Source organism: Rhinatrema bivittatum, chromosome 12 (genome assembly GCF_901001135.1).
Source record: "Rhinatrema bivittatum chromosome 12, aRhiBiv1.1, whole genome shotgun sequence".
Lineage (NCBI taxonomy): Eukaryota > Metazoa > Chordata > Amphibia > Gymnophiona > Rhinatrematidae > Rhinatrema > Rhinatrema bivittatum.
The window spans coordinates 18,341,519-18,353,701 of record NC_042626.1 but is presented as its reverse complement, the minus strand read 5'-3'; positions in this window follow the sequence as shown (position 1 = coordinate 18,353,701).

Genomic DNA, 12,183 nt, shown 5'->3' with positions numbered 1-12,183 from the left:
CTGTATTGACCTGATAATGATTCAGAAATATTCTGGCATCATCTTTTTGGAATCAGGAAGAAATTTTGAACCTAAGGAATATAACTGGCTAAATATTCCTGGGGCTTTTTGCCTTTCTCTAAAGCAATTACACATACACAAATGCGGGACTTTGAAGAGGGTGCACAATTGTCTTCCAAATTCCTTCATCCTATCTGATTTGCTTTTGGATTCATCTCTTCCTGGTAGAGTGTATTGCCCTCTATAAGGAGAAACCGACAAAAAATCATATAAGGATTTTTTTTTTAAAATTTACAGAAACTCTGCTCTTGGGGAAGGGATCCCGTAGTTCATTGCTCGGGCCCTCTCTACTTCCAAGTTCTAGGAAAGGATCTGCTGGTCTTGCACTCGCCCTTTCTCTGCTCATAGAGAGGACATCCTCCCTCCCAAAAACATCACTAACCTCCTAAGGCCCAGAGAGAGGACCCGAGTCCCACTCAGAGCACATGAAAGAGAAGCCCGAGTGCACCGTGCAGCTGACATTTCTATGGCAGCCTCACACACCTTTCTTTTTACTTTATGTTTCATTTTTTTTCTTTAAAGAAAACACTATTGTTAGCGAAACTAAGACATGCACTCTTTCCAGTGACAACTGAACCAATAATAAATAAAGAAATCTGTAAGGCAAAGGGAACAGCCCTAACATGTCCATACAAACAAGGTGAATTCATTATTATTAGATGTAAATATACCGGACAAAGCTATGTGTGGGACAATAAACATCTTTTATTTTCTTTCATTTCGACTGACTTTCTTATGATTTTTTTTTTGAGCTTAGGAACTATGAGCAAAGTAAAATCTACTATTTCTTTTCTCCTCCTCTCGTCTTCCCTTTCCTAGGTCCCTCTTCAGAATTGAAATTTGATGATTTCTCTTCTTCCCTTTTCCTATGTGTCAGGCTCTGTAGCAATCTAGGAGAAACTGCAATTTTAAAACAAAACATTCTGTTTCTTCACCTTTCATGTCCTATTTGCTGTCACTTGGGAGCCCAGATGTCATCAAAATGTACAGGATGTCAATACGATGGATGTCAAAATATAATTAGCGTTATAGCAGCACAGGTTCTGCCAGTGGTGCTGAAGACGAAATGGAAGAATTTCACAAGACGAGAAATCGCATTGCTGTAGGCAGAGGGGACAACGTGTAATGTGAGGGGGGGGAAAAGATATAGAAGGGTTTTTGCTTACAAATGGAAGAGTTGTTTTGGTTCACCATGCAAGGGAACTCACAATTTAATTTGGGAACACAAAGTGATGATTTTTTTTCTGGTCCCTAGTGAAGTCTTCAGCATGTAATTGTCCCTGCTCCTTGGAGAAGAATACAGGCATTTATCAAATAATGCTGAGATGATTGCTGAATGGGACTTTGGGGAGCTGATTTTTCAGACAGCTGATCATATAAAAGGATAAAATACTCTGAGTCCATTTTGCCCTGTCAGCAAATACTCGGTGGTATGCGGCGGGTAATGTAATATTTATCATCCATAAGGATCGATACAGTTTTATCACAGAGGAGAGACACAAATGCCAAGCAGTAATCAACCCCCTCCCTTGTCCAGACTTACTGCTGGCTTACTGGGGGTACAGCAGAGCCTTGATCTCTTCTCATGATTAGTGCTGGTACGAAAGGCCAATACAACAACAACTCCTAGCGTTATGTTAACCAGACATAGATGTCTTTCTGAGGAAGCCCAGCTGTTAGCTTCTGTTCTGAAATGAAGGCGAGGGGATGTGGCATTTTCAATGCCGGCTGATGTCGCTTCAATTCAAGCTCCAGATCCTTCTTTGCAATTTCCTTTAACGAGGAGAAACGTGGGGACGGAATCATTGTGGGATGTGAGCAGTACTTTCTCTGCTCTTGTGCAGAATTAAATAATGCATGCAAAATACCCTCCCCCGCCCGCCCCCCCCCCCCCCCCCTTCTCCTTTCTTCTCGTTTTATGGGTCAAGCAAGCGGAGAAAAAAAATGTAAAATTTCGTTTCATGTTCCTCCTTCTTATTTACGAGCCATCATTTATTCATCTTGGACTGGGTAGCAGCAGTGTTTAATTCCCTCCTCGTAAGAAGTTCTTTAATTCATCACACTGAAATATTAATAGAACTATAACTGACTTCAGTATGTTGTAAGATCCACACAATTATAGTCATAAAGAGGTCCGGCAATAGCAATTTTAAAAAAAGATAAAATTTTCCAGCAGAAATGTATGCGAGACTTCTTCCGAGAGTTGAGGGGTTGCATCTGAGCATTATTTGTTTTGAGTCCCATTAGAAGTTTTTGGAGAAACAAACGTGGTCGGAGTCATGCTAGGTTAAAGATATTCTCCCTTCTAGTGATTCACCAACTAGGGCCTAATTTTACTTCTACAGAAATGTGGGAGGGAAGGGGGCAGTGAAAGAAAGCCAAGCGTCTCTCTTTTTTTTTTTTTTAACGTGTAAATCTAAGATTTATTTTTTTTTCTCTCCTTTCTAAACATAAAGTGTAATCACATATGTGCTCCGCTATTAACTATAGCTTTGCTTACCAAGAGGAAGACAGCAACAGAAAAGGGACAATAACAAGCATTTCTGAAAACCTCCCACACACAAACAGTAAGTGAATGCAAGTAACAGATATAGAAATTTCAGCAGCAAAACAAAAATTGTATCGACTGCTTTCTATTGGATCAACATTTACACATAATATCCTCTGCTTTCAAGCAGCTATAGGAAAAGGCAGTGCATAGCAGAGCGGTTTTATCTAACCTCATTATCCATTATGACTAAACACATCTGGAATGGATAGAGGGCTGCATTAAGACAGCAATTTGTTCAGGGCTAGACTGCATTTCGCCTTGCACTTTGTGCAGAAAAGAAGCTACAATTAAGGCTGGATGGTGTTCTGCCGGCTTGTTTCTTTCCATTCTGCACTTCCTCTGACTAGGAGAAGGGGGGAGAGCACTGTATCTCCGAAGACAAGATCAAAGTTTCCTCCTGGGCTCATGGTGAGCTCCCTGATGCGGCCCCTAGCCCTTCCCGCTCACCTCTTCTCTCTATGGATTTCGCTTTCAAAAGCTTGCGAGAGCTCCGGGGACTGATCGCCAGAAGAAAGAAGCCCTTCCTTTGGCAGATTGATGCGCCGCCTAGTGCTCAGCCGCGACGGCTTCTGGAGCCCGAGGCTCCTGGTTGAGGTGGGTGCCCGGGTGCTGTCCATGGTGCTGATCTCGTGTCGCACTCTGTCATGGTACGAGCTGGTGGTCCCTGCAATGGTGGTAAAATCGGAATCTCCCAAGGCCCAGACTCCTTCTTACTCAGTAAATCTACGCTAACAGTTCACAGCATCACTTTGCTGCCCTGGAACAAGAAACTTTTCTACACAGAGATCCTAAAAACCTTTTCCCCCCAACTTTCTCCTGCTCCTTTGGGCTGCCAGTTCAATCAGAACATTTTCCAACAATTATAAGAACATAAGAAATGCCATACTAGGTCTGATATGTGGCTTCATGCACAGCTTCCCAAGTTTTATTTCTTTCCCCATCCTCCCACTATCCTCGTCCTTGCAGTAAAGTCCTCTGCCCCAGAGTCAGACCTGCTGTTCCCTCCAGAACCAGTATAAGTGTGTTCTTGAGCAGTTGGGACACCTCTCCTGGGGCTGTGAATCCTCTGTAGTATTCACAACCCCTGTCAGCCTGAGGATCAGTCAGGTAAGGCAATCAAACTCCCGTCTGATATGATATTGTTCAATTCTGTTGCTGGGCCATAAAACTGACAAAAAAAAAAAAATCCCTAATGTTTGTAGTCCTTCTCATACATTTTCAGATGATGTGATTATTTAACCCACAGGAGACTGCATATTCTGAGCTCATGCCATTAATGTATTAATGTATTTTGGGAGTCTCAAAATTCTATTTCTAAGCTTTTAAGGATAAATATATGAAATATATACGCTTATCAAGTTTTGCTTTCACAGGAATTTGATTCAGTAGGTTCTGTTATGTCATCTTGGAATTTGATGTGTGATATTTAAGGGTTAGATTGTATTTGTTGTGTTAGCCCTGTGCTGTTACTTGTTTTCAGTTAGCCACATGATGAATGGAGTCTCCAGTTAGATTAGACATTTGAGGTGTTACTGACTATGACTGCTATTTTGCAAAAGGAATGAGTATTTCTGTATCATATACACCATGAACTAGCACAGACTTTGCAAAAGGCCTGAGTGTTCCTTTAGCGTAGCACCCGTAACATAGTGTAAACATTTTGTAAAAGGTAAGTGTTCCTTTAATATTTCTGTGAACTAGATTTGACCGTGGAGAATGTGTCCCTAAAACACATCTGTCATGTAGACTTAGAGAAACATGTGCCTAGCAGAACTGACGATAGGGCCACTGGATCAGGTACCTCTTCCACTCTCTACAGCTTGAAGTGTATTGAAAGACAAAAGGTAAACTTACCTCTTCATTTCTCCTAGGGAATTAGCACGTTGACACCTACAGGGCTTTTATTTTTGCTGTCAATTCTTTGCAAACTTTACTAGGGGAAAGAAGACAGCAGCATGTCATGTTTCTATGCAATTAAAGATTTTCAGCCTTTAGTTTGCATATGTTAAAAAAAAAAAATCCAACCTGCTGGCACCCGAAGGGAAAATATAATCAATATGCCATTACATTCAGGCAGAGCACTTGTTTACTGCTGCTTGAAAGTCCTTTGTGTTGTGCAGCCCTTAAACCTCACAGCTAGAAAAACTAGGACAGGGCAGCAAAGAGAAGGGAAACAGGCACCACTACAGAAAGAACTGGGGATGAGCACATTACAAAGGTGAACTGAGATTCACAGGTGAGAACTTGCATATCTGTGCCATGGAATTATTTGGCAAGACTAAAAGAAAACAGAGGGAATCGAAGCCAGAAATGAAAAATAGATATCGTTACCATCATCATCCACCACAGGTTAGGCAACAGTGCATGTTCCAAGTTCACTGTAGATCACGGTCAGTCCATCTTTTCCTAGCGCTGCCTGGATTTACTTTTCTTGTAGGTCAATATTGAAAAGCTTCTTTCAGGAATCTTCCACATTCCATTCTTTCCTCATGTTGTCTCAATTGTTCTTTCATGATATTTGAGTTTCTCATTCACAGCCTAGATTTTTTATTGTTTTTCTTCTGTCGCCATTCCAAATATTATCTTGCCTATTACATCTTTCAAACCAATCTTTAAACATTCTGTTTCTGCTGCCCGGATTCTTCTGACCTCTTTATTATGCACAAGCCCTGCTTTGGATTCATAGAAGAGTGTTGCTGCTGCCTTGACACTGTTGAGGAGGCTTGCATACTCCGATGAGCCCGAGAGCTATATCAGTGGAGCATCTCAAGAAAAGAGTCAGACAAAGAATGGACCCAAGGTCCCCCAAGCTGGGGGTTGTGCTACCTGTTTGCAAAAAAATTAACCTACTCATAAACTATCAAATAGAAATAAACTGTGAAGACCTACGGGGCTTAAACCCATGAAAAGAAAGTATAAAGGAATAGAGATAATGGCTACGATGAACATTGCAGTGTGGAACATCAGAAATCCCAGACTAAAAAAACCATGAAAAATATTAAAGAACAATAAGAAAAAAAAAAAGAAGAAGAAGAAGCCAGGTCGAAAGGAAAGAAGGACAGATTGAAAATGTCTCTCAGTTTCTTGGAGATACTGAGCATAATTCAACTCTTACACTGGCCTGCGCCCCCTTACCCCTGTACTGGTCTGCAAAACTCAAGACATTCTCATATGTCCCTGTAATCTCCTGGGCTCTGTTCCCATCTCACTCCTGTACTGTAACAATAAGATCCCTTCTGAGCAGCATCCAGCCCGGCCCAATTCATGGCCTGTATAAATAACTGTAAGTCTTCCAGATCCAAAGTACAAGGGAAATCTCCAGAGAGAGAATGCCCTACCATCGCATTTGCTTTAGAAGATAACAACTTCATCAACTTTCTGTACTGTATAAGCTCCTGACTCTAAAGAGACATCTTAAACATTCAAAAATGCTTTACAGAGGGCAATGCCATTATCCTGCTTTCTCATGCCTCTCACACTTATTTCTTTCCCACTTCTCTCTTTCTTCTGTTTTTTTTTTTTCCAATAATACTGACCTGAAGAAACACAGTAATAGAAAGAGGGATTTCCCCAGTCTGTGCTTGTGCCAGGAAAGTACAATCTTTTTAGACTGAAAGCCTTCTCGGGAAGGGGGTTCTACCAGCCCTATCTGATTTTGTAACTCACCTTGAGCTCAGATTTGGACAGGGGAGCAATTAAACCTCAAACACATACGAAAGGGGGACTCTCTCCGTCCGTGCTACTGCCAGGCAGGCAAGAGGATCTTTGTTTCTGTTAGGGTTCTGGGCACTTTATTAGGTTACAGATGGCCAGATAAACACAGCATGATTGGCAGGTGACCAAAAAAATAACACAACCTGCTGATGGATAAGTAGACACCAGACTAATTGCTAGAAAATAAATTGGAAAGTATAACAGTGCTCAAGGGAGGTGGAAATGAATCCAGAATCCAGAACAAGTCATTATCAAAAAGACCCTTTAAATTAGCCTCGTGTGAGAGAGCAAGCGCCTGATCCCTGACATCTAAATGACATCTAGAAAGCATAAGACAGTGAGCAGGAGTTAGAAAGAGACAGGGAAAGGAAGGAAAAGAGACACACAGAGGGAGAGAGACAAATGGATACAGAGAGACAGGAGGAGTGACACAGGGAGTGACAAAAGCTGGAAGACAAAGAGAGGGAGAAAAAGGGAGAACCAGGATGTAGATGCAATGTGAGGGAGAACGAGAGAAAAGAAAGTGAATGGGAGAGGAAAGGAAAAGAGAAAAGATCGAGATTTCCTTCGATCTGTGAGGCAAAGATTGTCTGCCCTGAGGCAAGAGTTTGCAAAATTTTCAAATACTTTATATTGAAAAACAAAATCCAGATGGGACTAGGAATGAATCAGCAATGTGGGGGTTTTTTTTCCTGCTCCAGACTGAAACTTACTCAAAGCTCAAAGGTGAAGCCAGAGTTTCAAGAGATTGAGGAACACTGGGCAAAAGATAGCCAGGATAAAAGAATAAACAGACATTCACTCACCCTAGGCTTGTTCACCCTAAAGAAAGAGAAGAGGATATTCTCTGACCTCTAACACCAGAGTCACTGAAAAAGGTCCTCCATCTAAAGGAGCCCCAGATGAGGATATATAACAATGTGAGGAACTATTTTTTTCAACAAGTGGCTTGTAGATACCAGGGACAGACTTCCAGTGAAAGTTATAGGAGCCAAAGCAGTGGCAGAACTGAAGCTTGCATGGGATAGACAGAAAGGGTCCCTCGTGGTGAAGGAAGGGGAGGAGAAGACCAGAGATGGGGTAAAAAGCTGTCACAGCACAGGAGGAACAACTGGGCAGCCTGGGAGGGCCACATGGTCTTTTCCTGCTGGTATCTTCAGTATTTCTGTTTCCTCCCAGCTAGCAACAGTCACCAAAAAAGTTCCTCCTTCTGCTCAAGGGCTCTCACCGCAGTCTGCAATCGCTGGGCTAAGTGAGTTGAAAGGGAGAGTAAAAAAGGAGAAAAATCCCTGGTTAGTGGTGAAGGGATCACAGCACCTTAGCCCATCATAGGCTCGTATGATTGGCGTAGCAAGGGGGGAGGGGGGTCAAAGGCCCTAGCTCCAGGCTGTACGGGTGCCCGGGGGCCTCTTTTAGCTGCACCCAGGTAGAAAGCAAGAAGAGGGATCATTGCTAAGCCTCTGGCTAGTTCTGATTAAACTGGAAGTCCAAGCAGCAGGAGGAAGCTGCCAGACCACAAAATAGATTTCCTTTTTCTAAAGGAATCTCGAATCAGGACTTTCCAGGCTACTTAATAATGAGTCACTGACAAAATTCCTAATCCTAAAGCAGTCTCTGGGAAAACAATGCAGAGTAAAAGCAGGCAGAGAGTGTCCAGGTGTTAATGGGCAGGTAATGTCCTGATCTGGGGATTTTTCAGCAGAAAGGACTCTATTAGAAGTTTTAGCTGGCAGGGAATATCTTAATCTGAGACTGCTTTATTAGAATTGGGAATTTTGTCAGTGACTCATTATTAATCAGCCTGGAAGGTCCTGATTGGGTGTTGGATTCCTCTTTTGCTGTTTTGTGTTATGGGTAACACAGCAAAGGGCCACACGTCTCATCTGAGAGGAAGAAATCTGAGCAAAGAAAGTCACTGTGGAAAGTATGGTGATGTAACTCGAGATCACAATGTGATGGCATGCGCTGACATCGTTCACAGTGTGTGTGACACCATGTGTGAAATCATTCAAAGTGTGTAATATCATGCAGCAACATCGCTCACAATGTGTGAGGCCTTGCGGTGATATCATTCATCAAATGGCAGATGGAATTTAATGTGGACAAGTATAAGGTGATACATAAAGGGAAAAATAATCCTTGCTGTAGTTACATGATTTTAGGTTCCATATTAGGAGCTACCACCCAGGAAAGAAATCTAGGCATCATAGTGGATAATAGACTGAAATCATCGGCTCAGTGTGCTGCGGCAGTCAAAAAAGCAAACAGAATGTTAGGAGTTATTAGGAAGGCAATGGTGAATAAAACAGTGAATGTCATAATGCCTCTGTATTGCTCCATGGTGAGACCGCACCTTGAATACGTTTTGCGATTAGAGTGGAGACGGCATATACCGTGGCAGTGCAGCAGGATAACCATCTGAATCAATCTGTTGTATGAGACTGAACTTACATACACTTTATGATTGACTACACACAGCCCCTGAAGCAGCCCCAGTTTGGGAGCGAAACTCGGCCTGAGTCAGGCTCACCTAAAAAGGAATACGTCTCCATAAATAAAAGTTTCTAATCAGACATTTCTTGGCTTCTAATCTACTTTGTTGACCTCATGGCTTTCTTAGACAACCTTCCTTCCTGCTTTGTTGGTCCAAAATGATAAAGGGCATGGAACATCTCCCCTATGAGGAAAGGCTAAAGAGGTTAGGGCTGTACAGCTTGGAGAAGAGATGGCTGAGAGGGGATATGATAGAGGTCTATAAAATCATGAGAGGTCTAGAATGGGTGTGAATCGATTATTTACTCGCCTGGTCCACCTTAAGGAAAGTATACTCTGTGGGGTAGATTTTCAAACGAGCGCGAACAGCCTACTTTTGTTTGCGCTCCAGGCGCAAACAAAAGTACGCTGGATTTTAGTAGATACGCGCATAGTCGCACGTATCGGCTAAAATCCTGGATCGGCGCGCGCAAGGCTATCGATTTCGTATAGCCTGCGCGCGCCGAGCCGCGCAGCCTACCCCCGTTCCCTCCTAGGCCGCTCCGAAATCGGAGCGGCCTAGAAGGGAACTTTCCTTTGCCCTCCCCTCACCTTCCCCTCCCTTCCCCTACCTAACCCACCCGCCCGGCCCTGTCTAAACCCCGATCCTACCTTTGTCGGGGGATTTACGCCTCCCAGAGGGAGGCGTAAATCCCCGCGCGCGAGCGGGACCCCTGCGCGCCGGGCCGCGACCTGGGGGCGGGTACGGAGGGCGAGGCCACGCCCCCGGACCGCCCCGGGGCATAGCCACGCCCCCGTACCCGCCCCCAAAACGCTGCCGGCACGCCCCCGAAACGCCGCGCAATCCGGCCCCGCCCCCCGACACGCCTCCCGACACGCCCACTCCGAAAACCCCGGGACTTACGCGAGTCCCGGGGTTGTGCGCGCGCCGGTGAGCCTATGTAAAATAGGCTCACCGGCGCGCAGGGCCCTGCTCGCGTAAATCCGCCCGGTTTTGGGCGGATTTAGGCGAGCAGGGCTCTGAAAATCTACCCCTATGGGTGGGATCCTGTGGGGCAGGTGGGGCTCAGAGGGCATAAGAGCTGGGAACCAGGTGGGGATACAGACCAGGCCCAGGTCTCCAGGAGGAAGGCAGCTCCTATATACAATACCGTCCAAACCCTGAGCTGAGATGAACAGCACAATGTAAGTAAAGATTGAATACTGTCTGAGAGGAAGACAGTCTATGGTTGTGCATGTGTGAAGTTGTAATAAAGAGTTACCGCTTTAAGAAGGCTGGAGTCAGTCTAATTTATCTCCAGGCCTTTGGGAATCACCGCTTGTTCCCACAGACCTATATTATGGGAATTCCTGCCCCAAAACATCCAGTGCTTCCTTTTTTCAGTCACATGTGAAGAAGGGCTCTGCTTGATCCTAACAGCAGCTCATGTACAAATTGTGTGATTTCAAAGGATGCTACATAGGTGGAGTGCACTACACATGTAGTATGGGTGATCTGAGAGTGGATTTCTTTTGTGCAATTTAATCTGACAAGGTCTACAGAACAGGAGTGGTTTGTCCAAAATCCCTTCCACACACTGGGGTAGATTTTCAGGGCCCTGCTCGCCTAAATCCGCCCAAAACCGGGCGGATTTAGGCGAGCAGGGCCCTGCGCGCCGGGAAGCCTATTTTACATAGGCCTCCCGGCGCGCGCAGAGCCCCGGGACTCGCGTAAGTCCCGGGGTTCTCGGAGGGGGCGTGTCGGGGGCGTGTCGGGGGGCGGGCCCGGTCGTCGCGGCGTTCCGGGGGCGTGTCGGCAGCGTTTTGGGGGCGGGTACGGGGCGTGGCTACGGCCCGGGGGCGTGGCCGCGCCCTCCGTACCCGCCCCCAGGACGCGGCCCGGCGCGCAGCAGGCCCGCTGGCGCGCGGGGATTTACGTCTCCCTCCGGGAGGCGTAAATCCCCCGACAAAGGTAAGGGGGGGGTGTAGACAGGGCCGGGCGGGTGGGTTAGGTAGGGGAAGGGAGGGGAAAGTGAGGGGAGGGCAAAGGAAAGTTCCCTCCAAGGCCGCTCCGATTTCGGAGCGGCCTTGGAGGGAACGGGGGGAGGCAGCGCGGCTCGGCGCGCGCAGGCTATACAAAATCGATAGCCTTGCGCGCGCCGATCCAGGATTTTAGTGGATACGCGCGGCTCCGCGCGTATCTACTAAAATCCAGCGTACTTTTGCTTGAGTCTGATGCGCAAGCAAAAGTAGGCTGTTCGCGCGCCTCTTAAAATCTACCCCACTGAGAATATGGCTGGACCTGTCTAAAAAAACAAGTTTTATGGTGCTGTGTTGCACATGATTAATTTATCAGCCAACTGCCAGCCTACACCATGAGAAGCAGCTCATCTGATCTCTGGAGATTCTCCTGGTGCCGGAGAGCCAATTATTTCCACTGTAAGGAATAAGGAGCCGGTACTTGCATGATTGGTCATCAGGCCTCCAGATCTAGGCTGTAAATTCTGAGTCTTCAGGATGACAATTTATCCAGGTAAGCTGGCTTTCCTGAAGACTGCCCTCCTCGCAGTCCAACTAAAAATGTATGTGCAGGCCTTCCCAACCTGCGTACCAATTTTCAAAGGGGAAACTCCAAAGTGCATTGCTACAATGAAGTCCTCGCGCACATTTGCAGCAACACATGCTAATCAAACCTGTCCCCAGATTATCTGAGGACCTGAGCAATTTCTAAGCTAATTCCGTACTCAGTTCAGTTCCTGAAGTTTGCTTTTGACTAGGAATAGCATAAGTGAGGAAGTAGAAAAGAATCAAAGTCCCTCTTATTTAAGAAGAAATAAGAAACCAGCAGAACTATTGCATCATTTGACAAAGGAAGCCACATGGGAAGAGCTGTAGGAACAGCTGCATCGCAGTCCTTGAAAATGAAGCTCCTTGCATCTTACAGATAGGCACTTAATAGAGTATTTAGGAGCAGAGAAAATGAAGGAGAAGATTATCTCCATTTCTATAGGTCAAGGACAGACAGACAAGTGGAAGACTATTGCAATTCATTTAAATTAATTGTCCAAACACCTTTGCCAAAATAAATAAATAAATAACTCTCTTCCAGTACCGCTCCGCACACCAGAGAGGACTGGAATAGACATGGCAGGGTCTTTACAGAGGCCACTCCAATGTCCCCTGCTCATTCAAGTGCTCCGGGACTAAGTTACCCAGTACCCAGAGGCTGTACCCCTAAAACATACAAAGTGGAAAACCATAGCAAGGTCATTACGCTTTCAGATTTTTCGATGGTAGGTCACCACCGCATAGAATGTTAGACACTGCTCGTGCGTTGTGGAAAAAGCTCAAAGTGGGAATAGAGCTGATTATATCTCACAGACATG